This window comes from Microcebus murinus, unplaced genomic scaffold (genome assembly GCF_040939455.1).
Source record: "Microcebus murinus isolate Inina unplaced genomic scaffold, M.murinus_Inina_mat1.0 scaf002_hap2_Mmur4.0, whole genome shotgun sequence".
Taxonomy (NCBI): domain Eukaryota; kingdom Metazoa; phylum Chordata; class Mammalia; order Primates; family Cheirogaleidae; genus Microcebus; species Microcebus murinus.
Genome location: NW_027438948.1, coordinates 934,597 through 960,360, shown reverse-complemented (window position 1 = coordinate 960,360; position 25,764 = coordinate 934,597). Strand labels below are relative to the sequence as shown.

General features: G+C 63.8%; 7 non-coding genes across 7 annotated transcripts; all 7 read left to right on the top strand.

Annotated features, from left to right (window-relative positions):
- The first annotated feature begins 708 nt into the window (after positions 1-708).
- Positions 709-827, top strand: LOC142866345 (5S ribosomal RNA). The gene has a single exon (XR_012916352.1). It is a non-coding gene; the product is annotated as a 5S ribosomal RNA (ribosomal RNA).
- Positions 828-4,362: 3,535 nt separating this feature from the next.
- LOC142866344 (5S ribosomal RNA) lies at positions 4,363-4,481 on the top strand. The gene has a single exon (XR_012916351.1). It is a non-coding gene; the product is annotated as a 5S ribosomal RNA (ribosomal RNA).
- A 3,523-nt stretch (positions 4,482-8,004) lies between these two features.
- Positions 8,005-8,123, top strand: LOC142866342 (5S ribosomal RNA). The gene has a single exon (XR_012916349.1). It is a non-coding gene; the product is annotated as a 5S ribosomal RNA (ribosomal RNA).
- A 3,497-nt stretch (positions 8,124-11,620) lies between these two features.
- Positions 11,621-11,739, top strand: LOC142866341 (5S ribosomal RNA). The gene has a single exon (XR_012916348.1). It is a non-coding gene; the product is annotated as a 5S ribosomal RNA (ribosomal RNA).
- Positions 11,740-15,263: 3,524 nt separating this feature from the next.
- Positions 15,264-15,382, top strand: LOC142866340 (5S ribosomal RNA). The gene has a single exon (XR_012916347.1). It is a non-coding gene; the product is annotated as a 5S ribosomal RNA (ribosomal RNA).
- A 3,522-nt stretch (positions 15,383-18,904) lies between these two features.
- On the top strand, positions 18,905-19,023 carry LOC142866339 (5S ribosomal RNA). Its single transcript, XR_012916346.1, has one exon. It is a non-coding gene; the product is annotated as a 5S ribosomal RNA (ribosomal RNA).
- Positions 19,024-22,552: 3,529 nt separating this feature from the next.
- Positions 22,553-22,671, top strand: LOC142866338 (5S ribosomal RNA). Its single transcript, XR_012916345.1, has one exon. It is a non-coding gene; the product is annotated as a 5S ribosomal RNA (ribosomal RNA).
- Positions 22,672-25,764: the final 3,093 nt, after the last annotated feature.

The following is a 25,764-nucleotide window of genomic DNA, read 5'->3' as shown; positions in this document are numbered from 1 at the left end:
GGCAGTTCTCCAAGGGCTTGGGCGTTTTCCAGAGGTAGGAGATGGAGGGGACTGATTTCTTCAGCGCCCCACTAACCACGCCACCCCACCCATGGGACACATCCCTAGAGAGAGAGAGAGACGCCCCATACACTCGCTCCCCTCCCCCATGCGCTGTGCCCCAGCCCGGGCCCGGGGGAATAGGCGGCAGCCCACCCACAGGGTGGGGGGCGCAGCTGAAAGGGGTTGTCGGGGAGGGCGGCCCCTGCCTGGGGTCAAAGGGCGGGCGACCCGCGCGTGCGCAATCGGCGGCGGCGGCGGCGGCGGCGGCGGCGGCGGCGGCGGCGGCGGCGGCGGCGGCGGCGGCGGGGGCGGCCACGAGCTGGGGGTGGGCCAGGCGAGGAGAGGAAGGGGGCTGGAAGGTCTCCACCTTGGCGAGTCCAGCCGTGGAGGCGCATCTTGTGTGAGTGTGAGTGTGTGTGTGTGTGTGTGTGTGTGTGTGTGTGTGTGTATAGAGAGACAGCCCCCCACCCCGGCCCGCCGCTCCCTGCCCGCCCCGCCCCACCCCGCCTGTCACCCCCGTCCCTCGGAGCCCGCCGGACCCGGCCGGTGAACTCAACAGGCCCGCCCGGTGCGGGTCAGCGCCGGCGCGGGGCCTGGGGCGGGAGGAGGCGGCGGGGAAGCGCAGAGAGGCTCGGCTTCTTGAGCGGGGCAGGGGCGCCCTCCGCCGTCTAGGGCCACACCACCCTGAACGCGCCCGATCTCGTCTGGTCTCAGAAGCTAAGCAGGGTCGGGCCTGGTTAGTACTTGGATGGGAGACCGCCTGGGAATACCGGGTGCCGTAGGCTTCTTTTTTTTTTTTTTTTTTTTTTTGTTTTGCCTCTTGTTCTGTCCCCTCTCTGGGAGCGAGGCGGCGGCCCGGGGCGGGGGTCACCCCCACCCTCAGCGCCCGCCGCGGTGCCTGGCGCCCCAGCCCGCACCGTGGGGCCTCCTCTTGTCCCAAGCCGCGACACCGCCGTCACGCGGCAGCATGCGTGGCTTCTGGACTGTCAGGTCTCAGACCAAAGGTCTGCTCTGTGGGAACCGACACGCTGGAGGAAACCTTGAGAGTCTGAGAGGGGAGGGAGTTCCAGAAGAAGGCCAGGATGTCATTTTGAGGGAGTATGTGACCAGAACTCGTCCCGTTGCTTTTGGGGTTCTATGGGCTACACGTAGGAATCTTTGGTGGTGGCACCTGATGTTGGGGGATCCGGAGTCACACCCAGACCTGCCCCACAGGCCTCCTTTTACTTTTCTCTTCGGATTCATTATGTTTAAAAAGTGTCTCTTATCTCTATGATTGCATTTTCTTTTCTCTCTCTTTTCAAGCAGATGATGGGAGTCCAAGTATTAAGGTGACATGTGTTGCCCGTGCCCCCCTCCCCCCTGTGTTCTTATTCATTTACCTCTGATGTTGTTCCAGCGTATTGTGGGGGTACCAATGTTAAGGTCGGGTACGTTGCCCTCTCCCAGCCTCCCCCCTCGGGTCAGAGCCTCAAGTGCGCCCATCCCCCAGTCGGTGCGCACCCACCCCATTCCTAATGGAGGTGTATGCCCATCCCCTCCCCCCACCCGCCCGACACCCACCCGATGAAGGTGATTCCTCTGTGTCCACTTGGGTGTCCGTCGGTTCGTACCCATTTGCTGGTGAGCGCGAGCACGTGGTGCTCGTGTGTCCATTCTTGGGCTACCTGGCTTACTGGAACGGGTTCCAGCTCTGGCCAGGAGAACCACGAGAGGTGCCCTCTCACCGCTGCTCCTCCTAGCTGAATAGCACTCCGTGGTGTCCACGCGCCACATTTCATTTACGCACTGGTGGGTCGATGGGCACTCGGGTCGCTTCCAGGTCTTTGCGATTGTGACTTGTGCCCTGACTCTAACCCTAACCCTTACCCAGCCCCGTCTCCTCCTCGGCCCCTGCCTGAATGACTCCTTCCCGCCCGGCCTGTCACCTGTCACCGTCCTCTGCCCCTGCCTGACACGCTCCTCCCCGCCCGGGCCGTCACCGTCCTCGGCCCCTGCCTGACGGGGCTCCTCCGTCGCCTGGGCCTTCCAAGGGCTTGGTGTGGACGCTGGTTCCAGGACGCCCTCCCAGGAACCCGGTAGCAGGGCGGCCGCAGCGTCTCGCGCCACCCAACCGTCCGCCGGCCGCCGGCCGTCGCTAAGTGGCCTGCGGGGGACGTGCCCCCACTGTGGGGCGGGCGCCCAGCCTGGTGTCTTCTCTGAGGCCCCGTGGCTGCTTTTCCCCCCCCCCCGCAAGGGGAGAGCCGCGGAGGTGGGGACCGCCTCCTCGTGGGGACGTACACCCAGCTCTCCACGTCGGATTCCGGGGCTCTCTGTCCTGCCAGAAGGCCCAGCTGGCCTGCGGGTCCTTAGAGTGGCAAAAACATCCGAAAACTGAGATTGAGGGTCCGGTGGTTGTCTGCACTTTTGTGCTGGGCACCCCAGGGAGGCCCGGGGGCTGGCTGGACAACGCGGTCTGCTGGGCGGGGGGGGGGTTTGGAGGAGCAACTGATGCCCTTTGCACTTTGGGTAGCAAGTGTCTGAGGTGTCTCTGAGCCCTGCGCCATGTCGGGGGTGGGGGTGGGAGGTCGGGGGGGGGGGTGGAGGAGCAGGAGGAGGAGGAGGAGGAGGAGGTGGGAAGGGCCGTGGCCTGCAGTCGTGTTCCCGGGGTGGCTTCTTCCACAGGCTGCTTGGCCTGGGCTCCCTGCACCTGGGCCTTTGGAGGACTGGCCCTGTGCTTGCCAACGCTTCCCCTGCAGGGACCCAGAGCTGGGAGGTTGCATCTCTCAGCCCTGGGTCGGGCAGAGCCCCAGCGGGCCATGCCCACAACCTCTCTCAGCACGGGTCCCCCAGAAGGCTCCTTTGGGACCAGGATTCTCTTGCGGGTGACTCTTTAAGGTCTGGCCCCTGGATGGAGGGGCACCAGGAGTAGAGGAGCAGGAAGGGGAAGGGGGTGGCCGTGCGAGGGGACACTTTCAGGCCAAGTCCCAGCTTCAGCCTGATCCTCCTGGGAACCCCGGGGTGTACGTCACACCTCCTGGTTGTCCCGCTCTGAGACAAGGAGCCGGGCTTCGCATTCCCCCAGCAGCCAGTCGTGGGCTGAGGACACCTGGGGCGTTGGGAACTCCCTGGCTTCTCCTTGGCTTAACATCTGGAGCTGCTTGTGAATCGTGCCGCCACACACACCCGAGTGCAGGTGTCTTCTGCACAGACTGCGGGCCTCGCTCTTCTGAATGCCGCTAGCTCGCCACCCACCCACGGGTGAACCTGGTCAGGGTACTTTCTCTCGGGGGCAGACTCTGATCCTGGCGGGCTACCGGTGTCTCTGTTTGCTCGTTTCTTTCTTCCATTTCGGGAAAGGCTTCCTTACTGGGTGTGGAAATCTCCTATGCCTTTCCTCGCCTATTCTGTCAGCTTTAAAATTCTCTTTCAGTTGCCACCCTCACAGATGGATTAGGAAACTCTTTCCGGTGCACTCATTAGTGAAATGACCTCAATGAAGCTGGAATCCAATATCTAATCGCCGATTTTTAGCGAGTCCACACGCCAGGGTGGTCGGGGTCCAATGCAGCCCCGGCCAGGCCCAGGCCCCTTGGACTGGGCCACAGGAGGACACAGAGGAGGGTCCCGGCCCCCACGGTCGCGTTGCCGGCAGTTCTCCAAGGGCTTGGGCGTTTTCCAGAGGTAGGAGATGGAGGGGACTGATTTCTTCAGCGCCCCACTAACCACGCCACCCCACCCATGGGACACATCCCTAGAGAGAGAGAGAGACGCCCCATACACTCGCTCCCCTCCCCCATGCGCTGTGCCCCAGCCCGGGCCCGGGGGAATAGGCGGCAGCCCACCCACAGGGTGGGGGGCGCAGCTGAAAGGGGTTGTCGGGGAGGGCGGCCCCTGCCTGGGGTCAAAGGGCGGGCGACCCGCGCGTGCGCAATCGGCGGCGGCGGCGGCGGCGGCGGCGGCGGCGGCGGCGGCGGGGGCGGCCACGAGCTGGGGGTGGGCCAGGCGAGGAGAGGAAGGGGGCTGGAAGGTCTCCACCTTGGCGAGTCCAGCCGTGGAGGCGCATCTTGTGTGAGTGTGAGTGTGTGTGTGTGTGTGTGTGTGTGTGTGTGTGTGTGTGTGTATAGAGAGACAGCCCCCCACCCCGGCCCGCCGCTCCCTGCCCGCCCCGCCCCACCCCGCCTGTCACCCCCGTCCCTCGGAGCCCGCCGGACCCGGCCGGTGAACTCAACAGGCCCGCCCGGTGCGGGTCAGCGCCGGCGCGGGGCCTGGGGCGGGAGGAGGCGGCGGGGAAGCGCAGAGAGGCTCGGCTTCTTGAGCGGGGCAGGGGCGCCCTCCGCCGTCTAGGGCCACACCACCCTGAACGCGCCCGATCTCGTCTGGTCTCAGAAGCTAAGCAGGGTCGGGCCTGGTTAGTACTTGGATGGGAGACCGCCTGGGAATACCGGGTGCCGTAGGCTTCTTTTTTTTTTTTTTTTTTTTTTTTGTTTTGCCTCTTGTTCTGTCCCCTCTCTGGGAGCGAGGCGGCGGCCCGGGGCGGGGGTCACCCCCACCCTCAGCGCCCGCCGCGGTGCCTGGCGCCCCAGCCCGCACCGTGGGGCCTCCTCTTGTCCCAAGCCGCGACACCGCCGTCACGCGGCAGCATGCGTGGCTTCTGGACTGTCAGGTCTCAGACCAAAGGTCTGCTCTGTGGGAACCGACACGCTGGAGGAAACCTTGAGAGTCTGAGAGGGGAGGGAGTTCCAGAAGAAGGCCAGGATGTCATTTTGAGGGAGTATGTGACCAGAACTCGTCCCGTTGCTTTTGGGGTTCTATGGGCTACACGTAGGAATCTTTGGTGGTGGCACCTGATGTTGGGGGATCCGGAGTCACACCCAGACCTGCCCCACAGGCCTCCTTTTACTTTTCTCTTCGGATTCATTATGTTTAAAAAGTGTCTCTTATCTCTATGATTGCATTTTCTTTTCTCTCTCTTTTCAAGCAGATGATGGGAGTCCAAGTATTAAGGTGACATGTGTTGCCCGTGCCCCCCTCCCCCCTGTGTTCTTATTCATTTACCTCTGATGTTGTTCCAGCGTATTGTGGGGGTACCAATGTTAAGGTCGGGTACGTTGCCCTCTCCCAGCCTCCCCCCTCGGGTCAGAGCCTCAAGTGCGCCCATCCCCCAGTCGGTGCGCACCCACCCCATTCCTAATGGAGGTGTATGCCCATCCCCTCCCCCCACCCGCCCGACACCCACCCGATGAAGGTGATTCCTCTGTGTCCACTTGGGTGTCCGTCGGTTCGTACCCATTTGCTGGTGAGCGCGAGCACGTGGTGCTCGTGTGTCCATTCTTGGGCTACCTGGCTTACTGGAACGGGTTCCAGCTCTGGCCAGGAGAACCACGAGAGGTGCCCTCTCACCGCTGCTCCTCCTAGCTGAATAGCACTCCGTGGTGTCCACGCGCCACATTTCATTTACGCACTGGTGGGTCGATGGGCACTCGGGTCGCTTCCAGGTCTTTGCGATTGTGACTTGTGCCCTGACTCTAACCCTAACCCTTACCCAGCCCCGTCTCCTCCTCGGCCCCTGCCTGAATGACTCCTTCCCGCCCGGCCTGTCACCTGTCACCGTCCTCTGCCCCTGCCTGACACGCTCCTCCCCGCCCGGGCCGTCACCGTCCTCGGCCCCTGCCTGACGGGGCTCCTCCGTCGCCTGGGCCTTCCAAGGGCTTGGTGTGGACGCTGGTTCCAGGACGCCCTCCCAGGAACCCGGTAGCAGGGCGGCCGCAGCGTCTCGCGCCACCCAACCGTCCGCCGGCCGCCGGCCGTCGCTAAGTGGCCTGCGGGGGACGTGCCCCCACTGTGGGGCGGGCGCCCAGCCTGGTGTCTTCTCTGAGGCCCCGTGGCTGCTTTCCCCCCCCCCGCAAGGGGAGAGCCGCGGAGGTGGGGACCGCCTCCTCGTGGGGACGTACACCCAGCTCTCCACGTCGGATTCCGGGGCTCTCTGTCCTGCCAGAAGGCCCAGCTGGCCTGCGGGTCCTTAGAGTGGCAAAAACATCCGAAAACTGAGATTGAGGGTCCGGTGGTTGTCTGCACTTTTGTGCTGGGCACCCCAGGGAGGCCCGGGGGCTGGCTGGACAACGCGGTCTGCTGGGCGGGGGGGGGGTTTGGAGGAGCAACTGATGCCCTTTGCACTTTGGGTAGCAAGTGTCTGAGGTGTCTCTGAGCCCTGCGCCATGTCGGGGGTGGGGGTGGGAGGTCGGGGGGGGGTGGAGGAGCAGGAGGAGGAGGAGGAGGAGGAGGTGGGAAGGGCCGTGGCCTGCAGTCGTGTTCCCGGGGTGGCTTCTTCCACAGGCTGCTTGGCCTGGGCTCCCTGCACCTGGGCCTTTGGAGGACTGGCCCTGTGCTTGCCAACGCTTCCCCTGCAGGGACCCAGAGCTGGGAGGTTGCATCTCTCAGCCCTGGGTCGGGCAGAGCCCCAGCGGGCCATGCCCACAACCTCTCTCAGCACGGGTCCCCCAGAAGGCTCCTTTGGGACCAGGATTCTCTTGCGGGTGACTCTTTAAGGTCTGGCCCCTGGATGGAGGGGCACCAGGAGTAGAGGAGCAGGAAGGGGAAGGGGGTGGCCGTGCGAGGGGACACTTTCAGGCCAAGTTCCAGCTTCAGCCTGATCCTCCTGGGAACCCCGGGGTGTACGTCACACCTCCTGGTTGTCCCGCTCTGAGACAAGGAGCCGGGCTTCGCATTCCCCCAGCAGCCAGTCGTGGGCTGAGGACACCTGGGGCGTTGGGAACTCCCTGGCTTCTCCTTGGCTTAACATCTGGAGCTGCTTGTGAATCGTGCCAAAACACACACCACAGTGCAGGTGTCTTCTGCACAGACTGCGGGCCTCGCTCTTCTGAATGCCGCTAGCTCGCCACCCACCCACGGGTGAACCTGGTCAGGGTACTTTCTCTCGGGGGCAGACTCTGATCCTGGCGGGCTACCGGTGTCTCTGTTTGCTCGTTTCTTTCTTCCATTTCGGGAAAGGCTTCCTTACTGGGTGTGGAAATCTCCTATGCCTTTCCTCGCCTATTCTGTCAGCTTTAAAATTCTCTTTCAGTTGCCACCCTCACAGATGGATTAGGAAACTCTTTCCGGTGTACTCATTAGTGAAATGACCTCAATGAAGCTGGAATCCAATATCTAATCGCCGATTTTTAGCGAGTCCACACGCCAGGGTGGTCGGGGTCCAATGCAGCCCCGGCCAGGCCCAGGCCCCTTGGACTGGGCCACAGGAGGACACAGAGGAGGGTCCCGGCCCCCACGGTCGCGTTGCCGGCAGTTCTCCAAGGGCTTGGGCGTTTTCCAGAGGTAGGAGATGGAGGGGACTGATTTCTTCAGCGCCCCACTAACCACGCCACCCCACCCATGGGACACATCCCTAGAGAGACAGAGAGACGCCCCATACACTCGCTCCCCTCCCCCATGCGCTGTGCCCCAGCCCGGGCCCGGGGGAATAGGCGGCAGCCCACCCACAGGGTGGGGGGCGCAGCTGAAAGGGGTTGTCGGGGAGGGCGGCCCCTGCCTGGGGTCAAAGGGCGGGCGACCCGCGCGTGCGCAATCGGCGGCGGCGGCGGCGGCGGCGGCGGCGGCGGGGGCGGCCACGAGCTGGGGGTGGGCCAGGCGAGGAGAGGAAGGGGGCTGGAAGGTCTCCACCTTGGCGAGTCCAGCCGTGGAGGCGCATCTTGTGTGAGTGTGAGTGAGTGAGTGTGAGTGTGAGTGTGTGTGTGTGTGTGTGTGTATAGAGAGACAGCCCCCCACCCCGGCCCGCCGCTCCCTGCCCGCCCCGCCCCACCCTGCCTGTCACCCCCGTCCCTCGGAGCCCGCCGGACCCGGCCGGTGAACTCAACAGGCCCGCCCGGTGCGGGTCAGCGCCGGCGCGGGGCCTGGGGCGGGAGGAGGCGGCGGGGAAGCGCAGAGAGGCTCGGCTTCTTGAGCGGGGCAGGGGCGCCCTCCGCCGTCTAGGGCCACACCACCCTGAACGCGCCCGATCTCGTCTGGTCTCAGAAGCTAAGCAGGGTCGGGCCTGGTTAGTACTTGGATGGGAGACCGCCTGGGAATACCGGGTGCCGTAGGCTTCTTTTTTTTTTTTTTTTTTTTTTTTGTTTTGCCTCTTGTTCTGTCCCCTCTCTGGGAGCGAGGCGGCGGCCCGGGGCGGGGGTCACCCCCACCCTCAGCGCCCGCCGCGGTGCCTGGCGCCCCAGCCCGCACCGTGGGGCCTCCTCTTGTCCCAAGCCGCGACACCGCCGTCACGCGGCAGCATGCGTGGCTTCTGGACTGTCAGGTCTCAGACCAAAGGTCTGCTCTGTGGGAACCGACACGCTGGAGGAAACCTTGAGAGTCTGAGAGGGGAGGGAGTTCCAGAAGAAGGCCAGGATGTCATTTTGAGGGAGTATGTGACCAGAACTCGTCCCGTTGCTTTTGGGGTTCTATGGGCTACACGTAGGAATCTTTGGTGGTGGCACCTGATGTTGGGGGATCCGGAGTCACACCCAGACCTGCCCCACAGGCCTCCTTTTACTTTTCTCTTCGGATTCATTATGTTTAAAAAGTGTCTCTTATCTCTATGATTGCATTTTCTTTTCTCTCTCTTTTCAAGCAGATGATGGGAGTCCAAGTATTAAGGTGACATGTGTTGCCCGTGCCCCCCTCCCCCCTGTGTTCTTATTCATTTACCTCTGATGTTGTTCCAGCGTATTGTGGGGGTACCAATGTTAAGGTCGGGTACGTTGCCCTCTCCCAGCCTCCCCCCTCGGGTCAGAGCCTCAAGTGCGCCCATCCCCCAGTCGGTGCGCACCCACCCCATTCCTAATGGAGGTGTATGCCCATCCCCTCCCCCCACCCGCCCGACACCCACCCGATGAAGGTGATTCCTCTGTGTCCACTTGGGTGTCCGTCGGTTCGTACCCATTTGCTGGTGAGCGCGAGCACGTGGTGCTCGTGTGTCCATTCTTGGGCTACCTGGCTTACTGGAACGGGTTCCAGCTCTGGCCAGGAGAACCACGAGAGGTGCCCTCTCACCGCTGCTCCTCCTAGCTGAATAGCACTCCGTGGTGTCCACGCGCCACATTTCATTTACGCACTGGTGGGTCGATGGGCACTCGGGTCGCTTCCAGGTCTTTGCGATTGTGACTTGTGCCCTGACTCTAACCCTAACCCTTACCCAGCCCCGTCTCCTCCTCGGCCCCTGCCTGAATGACTCCTTCCCGCCCGGCCTGTCACCTGTCACCGTCCTCTGCCCCTGCCTGACACGCTCCTCCCCGCCCGGGCCGTCACCGTCCTCGGCCCCTGCCTGACGGGGCTCCTCCGTCGCCTGGGCCTTCCAAGGGCTTGGTGTGGACGCTGGTTCCAGGACGCCCTCCCAGGAACCCGGTAGCAGGGCGGCCGCAGCGTCTCGCGCCACCCAACCGTCCGCCGGCCGCCGGCCGTCGCTAAGTGGCCTGCGGGGGACGTGCCCCCACTGTGGGGCGGGCGCCTAGCCTGGTGTCTTCTCTGAGGCCCCGTGGCTGCTTTTCCCCCCCCCCCGCAAGGGGAGAGCCGCGGAGGTGGGGACCGCCTCCTCGTGGGGACGTACACCCAGCTCTCCACGTCGGATTCCGGGGCTCTCTGTCCTGCCAGAAGGCCCAGCTGGCCTGCGGGTCCTTAGAGTGGCAAAAACATCCGAAAACTGAGATTGAGGGTCCGGTGGTTGTCTGCACTTTTGTGCTGGGCACCCCAGGGAGGCCCGGGGGCTGGCTGGACAACGCGGTCTGCTGGGCGGGGGGGGGGTTTGGAGGAGCAACTGATGCCCTTTGCACTTTGGGTAGCAAGTGTCTGAGGTGTCTCTGAGCCCTGCGCCATGTCGGGGGTGGGGGTGGGAGGTCGGGGGGGGTGGAGGAGCAGGAGGAGGAGGAGGAGGAGGAGGTGGGAAGGGCCGTGGCCTGCAGTCGTGTTCCCGGGGTGGCTTCTTCCACAGGCTGCTTGGCCTGGGCTCCCTGCACCTGGGCCTTTGGAGGACTGGCCCTGTGCTTGCCAACGCTTCCCCTGCAGGGACCCAGAGCTGGGAGGTTGCATCTCTCAGCCCTGGGTCGGGCAGAGCCCCAGCGGGCCATGCCCACAACCTCTCTCAGCACGGGTCCCCCAGAAGGCTCCTTTGGGACCAGGATTCTCTTGCGGGTGACTCTTTAAGGTCTGGCCCCTGGATGGAGGGGCACCAGGAGTAGAGGAGCAGGAAGGGGAAGGGGGTGGCCGTGCGAGGGGACACTTTCAGGCCAAGTCCCAGCTTCAGCCTGATCCTCCTGGGAACCCCGGGGTGTACGTCACACCTCCTGGTTGTCCCGCTCTGAGACAAGGAGCCGGGCTTCGCATTCCCCCAGCAGCCAGTCGTGGGCTGAGGACACCTGGGGCGTTGGGAACTCCCTGGCTTCTCCTTGGCTTAACATCTGGAGCTGCTTGTGAATCGTGCCGCCACACACACCCGAGTGCAGGTGTCTTCTGCACAGACTGCGGGCCTCGCTCTTCTGAATGCCGCTAGCTCGCCACCCACCCACGGGTGAACCTGGTCAGGGTACTTTCTCTCGGGAGCAGACTCTGATCCTGGCGGGCTACCGGTGTCTCTGTTTGCTCGTTTCTTTCTTCCATTTCGGGAAAGGCTTCCTTACTGGGTGTGGAAATCTCCTATGCCTTTCCTCGCCTATTCTGTCAGCTTTAAAATTCTCTTTCAGTTGCCACCCTCACAGATGGATTAGGAAACTCTTTCCGGTGCACTCATTAGTGAAATGACCTCAATGAAGCTGGAATCCAATATCTAATCGCCGATTTTTAGCGAGTCCACACGCTAGGGTGGTCGGGGTCCAATGCAGCCCCGGCCAGGCCCAGGCCCCTTGGACTGGGCCACAGGAGGACACAGAGGAGGGTCCCGGCCCCCACGGTCGCGTTGCCGGCAGTTCTCCAAGGGCTTGGGCGTTTTCCAGAGGTAGGAGATGGAGGGGACTGATTTCTTCAGCGCCCCACTAACCACGCCACCCCACCCATGGGACACATCCCTAGAGAGAGAGAGAGACGCCCCATACACTCGCTCCCCTCCCCCATGCGCTGTGCCCCAGCCCGGGCCCGGGGGAATAGGCGGCAGCCCACCCACAGGGTGGGGGGCGCAGCTGAAAGGGGTTGTCGGGGAGGGCGGCCCCTGCCTGGGGTCAAAGGGCGGGCGACCCGCGCGTGCGCAATCGGCGGCGGCGGCGGCGGCGGCGGCGGCGGCGGCGGCGGGGGCGGCCACGAGCTGGGGGTGGGCCAGGCGAGGAGAGGAAGGGGGCTGGAAGGTCTCCACCTTGGCGAGTCCAGCCGTGGAGGCGCATCTTGTGTGAGTGTGAGTGTGTGTGTGTGTGTGTGTGTGTGTGTGTGTGTGTATAGAGAGACAGCCCCCCACCCCGGCCCGCCGCTCCCTGCCCGCCCCGCCCCACCCCGCCTGTCACCCCCGTCCCTCGGAGCCCTCCCGCCCGGTGCGGGTCAGCGCCGGCGCGGGGCCTGGGGCGGGAGGAGGCGGCGGGGAAGCGCAGAGAGGCTTGGCTTCTTGAGCGGGGCAGGGGCGCCCTCCGCCGTCTAGGGCCACACCACCCTGAACGCGCCCGATCTCGTCTGGTCTCAGAAGCTAAGCAGGGTCGGGCCTGGTTAGTACTTGGATGGGAGACCGCCTGGGAATACCGGGTGCCGTAGGCTTCTTTTTTTTTTTTTTTTTTTTTTTTTGTTTTGCCTCTTGTTCTGTCCCCTCTCTGGGAGCGAGGCGGCGGCCCGGGGCGGGGGTCACCCCCACCCTCAGCGCCCGCCGCGGTGCCTGGCGCCCCAGCCCGCACCGTGGGGCCTCCTCTTGTCCCAAGCCGCGACACCGCCGTCACGCGGCAGCATGCGTGGCTTCTGGACTGTCAGGTCTCAGACCAAAGGTCTGCTCTGTGGGAACCGACACGCTGGAGGAAACCTTGAGAGTCTGAGAGGGGAGGGAGTTCCAGAAGAAGGCCAGGATGTCATTTTGAGGGAGTATGTGACCAGAACTCGTCCCGTTGCTTTTGGGGTTCTATGGGCTACACGTAGGAATCTTTGGTGGTGGCACCTGATGTTGGGGGATCCGGAGTCACACCCAGACCTGCCCCACAGGCCTCCTTTTACTTTTCTCTTCGGATTCATTATGTTTAAAAAGTGTCTCTTATCTCTATGATTGCATTTTCTTTTCTCTCTCTTTTCAAGCAGATGATGGGAGTCCAAGTATTAAGGTGACATGTGTTGCCCGTGCCCCCCTCCCCCCTGTGTTCTTATTCATTTACCTCTGATGTTGTTCCAGCGTATTGTGGGGGTACCAATGTTAAGGTCGGGTACGTTGCCCTCTCCCAGCCTCCCCCCTCGGGTCAGAGCCTCAAGTGCGCCCATCCCCCAGTCGGTGCGCACCCACCCCATTCCTAATGGAGGTGTATGCCCATCCCCTCCCCCCACCCGCCCGACACCCACCCGATGAAGGTGATTCCTCTGTGTCCACTTGGGTGTCCGTCGGTTCGTACCCATTTGCTGGTGAGCGCGAGCACGTGGTGCTCGTGTGTCCATTCTTGGGCTACCTGGCTTACTGGAACGGGTTCCAGCTCTGGCCAGGAGAACCACGAGAGGTGCCCTCTCACCGCTGCTCCTCCTAGCTGAATAGCACTCCGTGGTGTCCACGCGCCACATTTCATTTACGCACTGGTGGGTCGATGGGCACTCGGGTCGCTTCCAGGTCTTTGCGATTGTGACTTGTGCCCTGACTCTAACCCTAACCCTTACCCAGCCCCGTCTCCTCCTCGGCCCCTGCCTGAATGACTCCTTCCCGCCCGGCCTGTCACCTGTCACCGTCCTCTGCCCCTGCCTGACACGCTCCTCCCCGCCCGGGCCGTCACCGTCCTCGGCCCCTGCCTGACGGGGCTCCTCCGTCGCCTGGGCCTTCCAAGGGCTTGGTGTGGACGCTGGTTCCAGGACGCCCTCCCAGGAACCCGGTAGCAGGGCGGCCGCAGCGTCTCGCGCCACCCAACCGTCCGCCGGCCGCCGGCCGTCGCTAAGTGGCCTGCGGGGGACGTGCCCCCACTGTGGGGCGGGCGCCCAGCCTGGTGTCTTCTCTGAGGCCCCGTGGCTGCTTTCCCCCCCCCCGCAAGGGGAGAGCCGCGGAGGTGGGGACCGCCTCCTCGTGGGGACGTACACCCAGCTCTCCACGTCGGATTCCGGGGCTCTCTGTCCTGCCAGAAGGCCCAGCTGGCCTGCGGGTCCTTAGAGTGGCAAAAACATCCGAAAACTGAGATTGAGGGTCCGGTGGTTGTCTGCACTTTTGTGCTGGGCACCCCAGGGAGGCCCGGGGGCTGGCTGGACAACGCGGTCTGCTGGGCGGGGGGGGGGTTTGGAGGAGCAACTGATGCCCTTTGCACTTTGGGTAGCAAGTGTCTGAGGTGTCTCTGAGCCCTGCGCCATGTCGGGGGTGGGGGTGGGAGGTCGGGGGGGGGTGGAGGAGCAGGAGGAGGAGGAGGAGGAGGAGGTGGGAAGGGCCGTGGCCTGCAGTCGTGTTCCCGGGGTGGCTTCTTCCACAGGCTGCTTGGCCTGGGCTCCCTGCACCTGGGCCTTTGGAGGACTGGCCCTGTGCTTGCCAACGCTTCCCCTGCAGGGACCCAGAGCTGGGAGGTTGCATCTCTCAGCCCTGGGTCGGGCAGAGCCCCAGCGGGCCATGCCCACAACCTCTCTCAGCACGGGTCCCCCAGAAGGCTCCTTTGGGACCAGGATTCTCTTGCGGGTGACTCTTTAAGGTCTGGCCCCTGGATGGAGGGGCACCAGGAGTAGAGGAGCAGGAAGGGGAAGGGGGTGGCCGTGCGAGGGGACACTTTCAGGCCAAGTCCCAGCTTCAGCCTGATCCTCCTGGGAACCCCGGGGTGTACGTCACACCTCCTGGTTGTCCCGCTCTGAGACAAGGAGCCGGGCTTCGCATTCCCCCAGCAGCCAGTCGTGGGCTGAGGACACCTGGGGCGTTGGGAACTCCCTGGCTTCTCCTTGGCTTAACATCTGGAGCTGCTTGTGAATCGTGCCGCCACACACACCCGAGTGCAGGTGTCTTCTGCACAGACTGCGGGCCTCGCTCTTCTGAATGCCGCTAGCTCGCCACCCACCCACGGGTGAACCTGGTCAGGGTACTTTCTCTCGGGGGCAGACTCTGATCCTGGCGGGCTACCGGTGTCTCTGTTTGCTCGTTTCTTTCTTCCATTTCGGGAAAGGCTTCCTTACTGGGTGTGGAAATCTCCTATGCCTTTCCTCGCCTATTCTGTCAGCTTTAAAATTCTCTTTCAGTTGCCACCCTCACAGATGGATTAGGAAACTCTTTCCGGTGCACTCATTAGTGAAATGACCTCAATGAAGCTGGAATCCAATATCTAATCGCCGATTTTTAGCGAGTCCACACGCCAGGGTGGTCGGGGTCCAATGCAGCCCCGGCCAGGCCCAGGCCCCTTGGACTGGGCCACAGGAGGACACAGAGGAGGGTCCCGGCCCCCACGGTCGCGTTGCCGGCAGTTCTCCAAGGGCTTGGGCGTTTTCCAGAGGTAGGAGATGGAGGGGACTGATTTCTTCAGCGCCCCACTAACCACGCCACCCCACCCATGGGACACATCCCTAGAGAGAGAGAGAGACGCCCCATACACTCGCTCCCCTCCCCCATGCGCTGTGCCCCAGCCCGGGCCCGGGGGAATAGGCGGCAGCCCACCCACAGGGTGGGGGGCGCAGCTGAAAGGGGTTGTCGGGGAGGGCGGCCCCTGCCTGGGGTCAAAGGGCGGGCGACCCGCGCGTGCGCAATCGGCGGCGGCGGCGGCGGCGGCGGCGGCGGCGGGGGCGGCCACGAGCTGGGGGTGGGCCAGGCGAGGAGAGGAAGGGGGCTGGAAGGTCTCCACCTTGGCGAGTCCAGCCGTGGAGGCGCATCTTGTGTGAGTGTGAGTGAGTGAGTGTGAGTGTGAGTGTGTGTGTGTGTGTGTGTGTATAGAGAGACAGCCCCCCACCCCGGCCCGCCGCTCCCTGCCCGCCCCGCCCCACCCCGCCTGTCACCCCCGTCCCTCGGAGCCCGCCGGACCCGGCCGGTGAACTCAACAGGCCCGCCCGGTGCGGGTCAGCGCCGGCGCGGGGCCTGGGGCGGGAGGAGGCGGCGGGGAAGCGCAGAGAGGCTCGGCTTCTTGAGCGGGGCAGGGGCGCCCTCCGCCGTCTAGGGCCACACCACCCTGAACGCGCCCGATCTCGTCTGGTCTCAGAAGCTAAGCAGGGTCGGGCCTGGTTAGTACTTGGATGGGAGACCGCCTGGGAATACCGGGTGCCGTAGGCTTCTTTTTTTTTTTTTTTTTTTTTTTTGTTTTGCCTCTTGTTCTGTCCCCTCTCTGGGAGCGAGGCGGCGGCCCGGGGCGGGGGTCACCCCCACCCTCAGCGCCCGCCGCGGTGCCTGGCGCCCCAGCCCGCACCGTGGGGCCTCCTCTTGTCCCAAGCCGCGACACCGCCGTCACGCGGCAGCATGCGTGGCTTCTGGACTGTCAGGTCTCAGACCAAAGGTCTGCTCTGTGGGAACCGACACGCTGGAGGAAACCTTGAGAGTCTGAGAGGGGAGGGAGTTCCAGAAGAAGGCCAGGATGTCATTTTGAGGGAGTATGTGACCAGAACTCGTCCCGTTGCTTTTGGGGTTCTATGGGCTACACGTAGGAATCTTTGGTGGTGGCACCTGATGTTGGGGGATCCGGAGTCACACCCAGACCTGCCCCACAGGCCTCCTTTTACTTTTCTCTTCGGATTCATTATGTTTAAAAAGTGTCTCTTATCTCTATGATTGCATTTTCTTTTCTCTCTCTTTTCAAGCAGATGATGGGAGTCCAAGTATTAAGGTGACATGTGTTGCCCGTGCCCCCCTCCCCCCTGTGTTCTTATTCATTAACCTCTGATGTTGTTCCAGCGTATTGTGGGGGTACCAATGTTAAGGTCGGGTACGTTGCCCTCTCCCAGCCTCCCCCCTCGGGTCAGAGCCTCAAGTGCGCCCATCCCCCAGTCGGTGCGCACCCACCCCATTCCTAATGGAGGTGTATGCCCATCCCCTCCCCCCACCCGCCCGACACCCACCCGATGAAGGTGATTCCTCTGTGTCCACTTGGGTGTCCGTCGGTTCGTACCCATTTGCTGGTGAGCGCGAGCACGTGGTGCTCGTGTGTCCATTCTTGGGCTACCTGGCTTACTGGAACGGGTTCCAGCTCTGGCCAGGAGAACCACGAGAGGTGCCCTCTCACCGCTGCTCCTCCTAGCTGAATAGCACTCCGTGGTGTCCACGCGCCACATTTCATTTACGCACTGGTGGGTCGATGGGCACTCGGGTCGCTTCCAGGTCTTTGCGATTGTGACTTGTGCCCTGACTCTAACCCTAACCCTTACCCAGCCCCGTCTCCTCCTCGGCCCCTGCCTGAATGACTCCTTCCCGCCCGGCCTGTCACCTGTCACCGTCCTCTGCCCCTGCCTGACACGCTCCTCCCCGCCCGGGCCGTCACCGTCCTCGGCCCCTGCCTGACGGGGCTCCTCCGTCGCCTGGGCCTTCCAAGGGCTTGGTGTGGACGCTGGTTCCAGGACGCCCTCCCAGGAACCCGGTAGCAGGGCGGCCGCAGCGTCTCGCGCCACCCAACCGTCCGCCGGCCGGCGGCCGTCGCTAAGTGGCCTGCGGGGGACGTGCCCCCACTGTGGGGCGGGCGCCCAGCCTGGTGTCTTCTCTGAGGCCCCGTGGCTGCTTTTCCCCCCCCCCGCAAGGGGAGAGCCGCGGAGGTGGGGACCGCCTCCTCGTGGGGACGTACACCCAGCTCTCCACGTCGGATTCCGGGGCTCTCTGTCCTGCCAGAAGGCCCAGCTGGCCTGCGGGTCCTTAGAGTGGCAAAAACATCCGAAAACTGAGATTGAGGGTCCGGTGGTTGTCTGCACTTTTGTGCTGGGCACCCCAGGGAGGCCCGGGGGCTGGCTGGACAACGCGGTCTGCTGGGCGGGGGGGGGGGTTTGGAGGAGCAACTGATGCCCTTTGCACTTTGGGTAGCAAGTGTCTGAGGTGTCTCTGAGCCCTGCGCCATGTCGGGGGTGGGGGTGGGAGGTCGGGGGGGGGTGGAGGAGCAGGAGGAGGAGGAGGAGGAGGAGGTGGGAAGGGCCGTGGCCTGCAGTCGTGTTCCCGGGGTGGCTTCTTCCACAGGCTGCTTGGCCTGGGCTCCCTGCACCTGGGCCTTTGGAGGACTGGCCCTGTGCTTGCCAACGCTTCCCCTGCAGGGACCCAGAGCTGGGAGGTTGCATCTCTCAGCCCTGGGTCGGGCAGAGCCCCAGCGGGCCATGCCCACAACCTCTCTCAGCACGGGTCCCCCAGAAGGCTCCTTTGGGACCAGGATTCTCTTGCGGGTGACTCTTTAAGGTCTGGCCCCTGGATGGAGGGGCACCAGGAGTAGAGGAGCAGGAAGGGGAAGGGGGTGGCCGTGCGAGGGGACACTTTCAGGCCAAGTCCCAGCTTCAGCCTGATCCTCCTGGGAACCCCGGGGTGTACGTCACACCTCCTGGTTGTCCCGCTCTGAGACAAGGAGCCGGGCTTCGCATTCCCCCAGCAGCCAGTCGTGGGCTGAGGACACCTGGGGCGTTGGGAACTCCCTGGCTTCTCCTTGGCTTAACATCTGGAGCTGCTTGTGAATCGTGCCGCCACACACACCCGAGTGCAGGTGTCTTCTGCACAGACTGCGGGCCTCGCTCTTCTGAATGCCGCTAGCTCGCCACCCACCCACGGGTGAACCTGGTCAGGGTACTTTCTCTCGGGGGCAGACTCTGATCCTGGCGGGCTACCGGTGTCTCTGTTTGCTCGTTTCTTTCTTCCATTTCGGGAAAGGCTTCCTTACTGGGTGTGGAAATCTCCTATGCCTTTCCTCGCCTATTCTGTCAGCTTTAAAATTCTCTTTCAGTTGCCACCCTCACAGATGGATTAGGAAACTCTTTCCGGTGCACTCATTAGTGAAATGACCTCAATGAAGCTGGAATCCAATATCTAATCGCCGATTTTTAGCGAGTCCACACGCCAGGGTGGTCGGGGTCCAATGCAGCCCCGGCCAGGCCCAGGCCCCTTGGACTGGGCCACAGGAGGACACAGAGGAGGGTCCCGGCCCCCACGGTCGCGTTGCCGGCAGTTCTCCAAGGGCTTGGGCGTTTTCCAGAGGTAGGAGATGGAGGGGACTGATTTCTTCAGCGCCCCACTAACCACGCCACCCCACCCATGGGACACATCCCTAGAGAGAGAGAGAGACGCCCCATACACTCGCTCCCCTCCCCCATGCGCTGTGCCCCAGCCCGGGCCCGGGGGAATAGGCGGCAGCCCACCCACAGGGTGGGGGGCGCAGCTGAAAGGGGTTGTCGGGGAGGGCGGCCCCTGCCTGGGGTCAAAGGGCGGGCGACCCGCGCGTGCGCAATCGGCGGCGGCGGCGGCGGCGGCGGCGGCGGGGGCGGCCACGAGCTGGGGGTGGGCCAGGCGAGGAGAGGAAGGGGGCTGGAAGGTCTCCACCTTGGCGAGTCCAGCCGTGGAGGCGCATCTTGTGTGAGTGTGAGTGAGTGAGTGTGAGTGTGAGTGTGTGTGTGTGTGTGTGTGTATAGAGAGACAGCCCCCCACCCCGGCCCGCCGCTCCCTGCCCGCCCCGCCCCACCCCGCCTGTCACCCCCGTCCCTCGGAGCCCGCCGGACCCGGCCGGTGAACTCAACAGGCCCGCCCGGTGCGGGTCAGCGCCGGCGCGGGGCCTGGGGCGGGAGGAGGCGGCGGGGAAGCGCAGAGAGGCTCGGCTTCTTGAGCGGGGCAGGGGCGCCCTCCGCCGTCTAGGGCCACACCACCCTGAACGCGCCCGATCTCGTCTGGTCTCAGAAGCTAAGCAGGGTCGGGCCTGGTTAGTACTTGGATGGGAGACCGCCTGGGAATACCGGGTGCCGTAGGCTTCTTTTTTTTTTTTTTTTTTTTTTGTTTTGCCTCTTGTTCTGTCCCCTCTCTGGGAGCGAGGCGGCGGCCCGGGGCGGGGGTCACCCCCACCCTCAGCGCCCGCCGCGGTGCCTGGCGCCCCAGCCCGCACCGTGGGGCCTCCTCTTGTCCCAAGCCGCGACACCGCCGTCACGCGGCAGCATGCGTGGCTTCTGGACTGTCAGGTCTCAGACCAAAGGTCTGCTCTGTGGGAACCGACACGCTGGAGGAAACCTTGAGAGTCTGAGAGGGGAGGGAGTTCCAGAAGAAGGCCAGGATGTCATTTTGAGGGAGTATGTGACCAGAACTCGTCCCGTTGCTTTTGGGGTTCTATGGGCTACACGTAGGAATCTTTGGTGGTGGCACCTGATGTTGGGGGATCCGGAGTCACACCCAGACCTGCCCCACAGGCCTCCTTTTACTTTTCTCTTCGGATTCATTATGTTTAAAAAGTGTCTCTTATCTCTATGATTGCATTTTCTTTTCTCTCTCTTTTCAAGCAGATGATGGGAGTCCAAGTATTAAGGTGACATGTGTTGCCCGTGCCCCCCTCCCCCCTGTGTTCTTATTCATTAACCTCTGATGTTGTTCCAGCGTATTGTGGGGGTACCAATGTTAAGGTCGGGTACGTTGCCCTCTCCCAGCCTCCCCCCTCGGGTCAGAGCCTCAAGTGCGCCCATCCCCCAGTCGGTGCGCACCCACCCCATTCCTAATGGAGGTGTATGCCCATCCCCTCCCCCCACCCGCCCGACACCCACCCGATGAAGGTGATTCCTCTGTGTCCACTTGGGTGTCCGTCGGTTCGTACCCATTTGCTGGTGAGCGCGAGCACGTGGTGCTCGTGTGTCCATTCTTGGGCTACCTGGCTTACTGGAACGGGTTCCAGCTCTGGCCAGGAGAACCACGAGAGGTGCCCTCTCACCGCTGCTCCTCCTAGCTGAATAGCACTCCGTGGTGTCCACGCGCCACATTTCATTTACGCACTGGTGGGTCGATGGGCACTCGGGTCGCTTCCAGGTCTTTGCGATTGTGACTTGTGCCCTGACTCTAACCCTAACCCTTACCCAGCCCCGTCTCCTCCTCGGCCCCTGCCTGAATGACTCCTTCCCGCCCGGCCTGTCACCTGTCACCGTCCTCTGCCCCTGCCTGACACGCTCCTCCCCGCCCGGGCCGTCACCGTCCTCGGCCCCTGCCTGACGGGGCTCCTCCGTCGCCTGGGCCTTCCAAGGGCTTGGTGTGGACGCTGGTTCCAGGACGCCCTCCCAGGAACCCGGTAGCAGGGCGGCCGCAGCGTCTCGCGCCACCCAACCGTCCGCCGGCCGGCGGCCGTCGCTAAGTGGCCTGCGGGGGACGTGCCCCCACTGTGGGGCGGGCGCCCAGCCTGGTGTCTTCTCTGAGGCCCCGTGGCTGCTTTTCCCCCCCCCCGCAAGGGGAGAGCCGCGGAGGTGGGGACCGCCTCCTCGTGGGGACGTACACCCAGCTCTCCACGTCGGATTCCGGGGCTCTCTGTCCTGCCAGAAGGCCCAGCTGGCCTGCGGGTCCTTAGAGTGGCAAAAACATCCGAAAACTGAGATTGAGGGTCCGGTGGTTGTCTGCACTTTTGTGCTGGGCACCCCAGGGAGGCCCGGGGGCTGGCTGGACAACGCGGTCTGCTGGGCGGGGGGGGGGTTTGGAGGAGCAACTGATGCCCTTTGCACTTTGGGTAGCAAGTGTCTGAGGTGTCTCTGAGCCCTGCGCCATGTCGGGGGTGGGGGTGGGAGGTCGGGGGGGGGGGGTGGAGGAGCAGGAGGAGGAGGAGGAGGAGGAGGTGGGAAGGGCCGTGGCCTGCAGTCGTGTTCCCGGGGTGGCTTCTTCCACAGGCTGCTTGGCCTGGGCTCCCTGCACCTGGGCCTTTGGAGGACTGGCCCTGTGCTTGCCAACGCTTCCCCTGCAGGGACCCAGAGCTGGGAGGTTGCATCTCTCAGCCCTGGGTCGGGCAGAGCCCCAGCGGGCCATGCCCACAACCTCTCTCAGCACGGGTCCCCCAGAAGGCTCCTTTGGGACCAGGATTCTCTTGCGGGTGACTCTTTAAGGTCTGGCCCCTGGATGGAGGGGCACCAGGAGTAGAGGAGCAGGAAGGGGAAGGGGGTGGCCGTGCGAGGGGACACTTTCAGGCCAAGTCCCAGCTTCAGCCTGATCCTCCTGGGAACCCCGGGGTGTACGTCACACCTCCTGGTTGTCCCGCTCTGAGACAAGGAGCCGGGCTTCGCATTCCCCCAGCAGCCAGTCGTGGGCTGAGGACACCTGGGGCGTTGGGAACTCCCTGGCTTCTCCTTGGCTTAACATCTGGAGCTGCTTGTGAATCGTGCCGCCACACACACCCGAGTGCAGGTGTCTTCTGCACAGACTGCGGGCCTCGCTCTTCTGAATGCCGCTAGCTCGCCACCCACCCACGGGTGAACCTGGTCAGGGTACTTTCTCTCGGGGGCAGACTCTGATCCTGGCGGGCTACCGGTGTCTCTGTTTGCTCGTTTCTTTCTTCCATTTCGGGAAAGGCTTCCTTACTGGGTGTGGAAATCTCCTATGCCTTTCCTCGCCTATTCTGTCAGCTTTAAAATTCTCTTTCAGTTGCCACCCTCACAGATGGATTAGGAAACTCTTTCCGGTGCACTCATTAGTGAAATGACCTCAATGAAGCTGGAATCCAATATCTAATCGCCGATTTTTAGCGAGTCCACACGCCAGGGTGGTCGGGGTCCAATGCAGCCCCGGCCAGGCCCAGGCCCCTTGGACTGGGCCACAGGAGGACACAGAGGAGGGTCCCGGCCCCCACGGTCGCGTTGCCGGCAGTTCTCCAAGGGCTTGGGCGTTTTCCAGAGGTAGGAGATGGAGGGGACTGATTTCTTCAGCGCCCCACTAACCACGCCACCCCACCCATGGGACACATCCCTAGAGAGAGAGAGAGACGCCCCATACACTCGCTCCCCTCCCCCATGCGCTGTGCCCCAGCCCGGGCCCGGGGGAATAGGCGGCAGCCCACCCACAGGGTGGGGGGCGCAGCTGAAAGGGGTTGTCGGGGAGGGCGGCCCCTGCCTGGGGTCAAAGGGCGGGCGACCCGCGCGTGCGCAATCGGCGGCGGCGGCGGCGGCGGCGGCGGCGGCGGCGGCGGGGGCGGCCACGAGCTGGGGGTGGGCCAGGCGAGGAGAGGAAGGGGGCTGGAAGGTCTCCACCTTGGCGAGTCCAGCCGTGGAGGCGCATCTTGTGTGAGTGTGAGTGAGTGAGTGTGAGTGTGAGTGTGTGTGTGTGTGTGTGTATAGAGAGACAGCCCCCCACCCCGGCCCGCCGCTCCCTGCCCGCCCCGCCCCACCCCGCCTGTCACCCCCGTCCCTCGGAGCCCGCCGGACCCGGCCGGTGAACTCAACAGGCCCGCCCGGTGCGGGTCAGCGCCGGCGCGGGGCCTGGGGCGGGAGGAGGCGGCGGGGAAGCGCAGAGAGGCTCGGCTTCTTGAGCGGGGCAGGGGCGCCCTCCGCCGTCTAGGGCCACACCACCCTGAACGCGCCCGATCTCGTCTGGTCTCAGAAGCTAAGCAGGGTCGGGCCTGGTTAGTACTTGGATGGGAGACCGCCTGGGAATACCGGGTGCCGTAGGCTTCTTTTTTTTTTTTTGTTTTGCCTCTTGTTCTGTCCCCTCTCTGGGAGCGAGGCGGCGGCCCGGGGCGGGGGTCACCCCCACCCTCAGCGCCCGCCGCGGTGCCTGGCGCCCCAGCCCGCACCGTGGGGCCTCCTCTTGTCCCAAGCCGCGACACCGCCGTCACGCGGCAGCATGCGTGGCTTCTGGACTGTCAGGTCTCAGACCAAAGGTCTGCTCTGTGGGAACCGACACGCTGGAGGAAACCTTGAGAGTCTGAGAGGGGAGGGAGTTCCAGAAGAAGGCCAGGATGTCATTTTGAGGGAGTATGTGACCAGAACTCGTCCCGTTGCTTTTGGGGTTCTATGGGCTACACGTAGGAATCTTTGGTGGTGGCACCTGATGTTGGGGGATCCGGAGTCACACCCAGACCTGCCCCACAGGCCTCCTTTTACTTTTCTCTTCGGATTCATTATGTTTAAAAAGTGTCTCTTATCTCTATGATTGCATTTTCTTTTCTCTCTCTTTTCAAGCAGATGATGGGAGTCCAAGTATTAAGGTGACATGTGTTGCCCGTGCCCCCCTCCCCCCTGTGTTCTTATTCATTAACCTCTGATGTTGTTCCAGCGTATTGTGGGGGTACCAATGTTAAGGTCGGGTACGTTGCCCTCTCCCAGCCTCCCCCCTCGGGTCAGAGCCTCAAGTGCGCCCATCCCCCAGTCGGTGCGCACCCACCCCATTCCTAATGGAGGTGTATGCCCATCCCCTCCCCCCACCCGCCCGACACCCACCCGATGAAGGTGATTCCTCTGTGTCCACTTGGGTGTCCGTCGGTTCGTACCCATTTGCTGGTGAGCGCGAGCACGTGGTGCTCGTGTGTCCATTCTTGGGCTACCTGGCTTACTGGAACGGGTTCCAGCTCTGGCCAGGAGAACCACGAGAGGTGCCCTCTCACCGCTGCTCCTCCTAGCTGAATAGCACTCCGTGGTGTCCACGCGCCACATTTCATTTACGCACTGGTGGGTCGATGGGCACTCGGGTCGCTTCCAGGTCTTTGCGATTGTGACTTGTGCCCTGACTCTAACCCTAACCCTTACCCAGCCCCGTCTCCTCCTCGGCCCCTGCCTGAATGACTCCTTCCCGCCCGGCCTGTCACCTGTCACCGTCCTCTGCCCCTGCCTGACACGCTCCTCCCCGCCCGGGCCGTCACCGTCCTCGGCCCCTGCCTGACGGGGCTCCTCCGTCGCCTGGGCCTTCCAAGGGCTTGGTGTGGACGCTGGTTCCAGGACGCCCTCCCAGGAACCCGGTAGCAGGGCGGCCGCAGCGTCTCGCGCCACCCAACCGTCCGCCGGCCGGCGGACGTCGCTAAGTGGCCTGCGGGGGACGTGCCCCCACTGTGGGGCGGGCGCCCAGCCTGGTGTCTTCTCTGAGGCCCCGTGGCTGCTTTTCCCCCCCCCCCCGCAAGGGGAGAGCCGCGGAGGTGGGGACCGCCTCCTCGTGGGGACGTACACCCAGCTCTCCACGTCGGATTCCGGGGCTCTCTGTCCTGCCAGAAGGCCCAGCTGGCCTGCGGGTCCTTAGAGTGGCAAAAACATCCGAAAACTGAGATTGAGGGTCCGGTGGTTGTCTGCACTTTTGTGCTGGGCACCCCAGGGAGGCCCGGGGGCTGGCTGGACAACGCGGTCTGCTGGGCGGGGGGGGGGGTTTGGAGGAGCAACTGATGCCCTTTGCACTTTGGGTAGCAAGTGTCTGAGGTGTCTCTGAGCCCTGCGCCATGTCGGGGGTGGGGGTGGGAGGTCGGGGGGGGGTGGAGGAGCAGGAGGAGGAGGAGGAGGAGGAGGTGGGAAGGGCCGTGGCCTGCAGTCGTGTTCCCGGGGTGGCTTCTTCCACAGGCTGCTTGGCCTGGGCTCCCTGCACCTGGGCCTTTGGAGGACTGGCCCTGTGCTTGCCAACGCTTCCCCTGCAGGGACCCAGAGCTGGGAGGTTGCATCTCTCAGCCCTGGGTCGGGCAGAGCCCCAGCGGGCCATGCCCACAACCTCTCTCAGCACGGGTCCCCCAGAAGGCTCCTTTGGGACCAGGATTCTCTTGCGGGTGACTCTTTAAGGTCTGGCCCCTGGATGGAGGGGCACCAGGAGTAGAGGAGCAGGAAGGGGAAGGGGGTGGCCGTGCGAGGGGACACTTTCAGGCCAAGTCCCAGCTTCAGCCTGATCCTCCTGGGAACCCCGGGGTGTACGTCACACCTCCTGGTTGTCCCGCTCTGAGACAAGGAGCCGGGCTTCGCATTCCCCCAGCAGCCAGTCGTGGGCTGAGGACACCTGGGGCGTTGGGAACTCCCTGGCTTCTCCTTGGCTTAACATCTGGAGCTGCTTGTGAATCGTGCCGCCACACACACCCGAGTGCAGGTGTCTTCTGCACAGACTGCGGGCCTCGCTCTTCTGAATGCCGCTAGCTCGCCACCCACCCACGGGTGAACCTGGTCAGGGTACTTTCTCTCGGGGGCAGACTCTGATCCTGGCGGGCTACCGGTGTCTCTGTTTGCTCGTTTCTTTCTTCCATTTCGGGAAAGGCTTCCTTACTGGGTGTGGAAATCTCCTATGCCTTTCCTCGCCTATTCTGTCAGCTTTAAAATTCTCTTTCAGTTGCCACCCTCACAGATGGATTAGGAAACTCTTTCCGGTGCACTCATTAGTGAAATGACCTCAATGAAGCTGGAATCCAATATCTAATCGCCGATTTTTAGCGAGTCCACACGCCAGGGTGGTCGGGGTCCAATGCAGCCCCGGCCAGGCCCAGGCCCCTTGGACTGGGCCACAGGAGGACACAGAGGAGGGTCCCGGCCCCCACGGTCGCGTTGCCGGCAGTTCTCCAAGGGCTTGGGCGTTTTCCAGAGGTAGGAGATGGAGGGGACTGATTTCTTCAGCGCCCCACTAACCACGCCACCCCACCCATGGGACACATCCCTAGAGAGAGAGAGAGACGCCCCATACACTCGCTCCCCTCCCCCATGCGCTGTGCCCCAGCCCGGGCCCGGGGGAATAGGCGGCAGCCCACCCACAGGGTGGGGGGCGCAGCTGAAAGGGGTTGTCGGGGAGGGCGGCCCCTGCCTGGGGTCAAA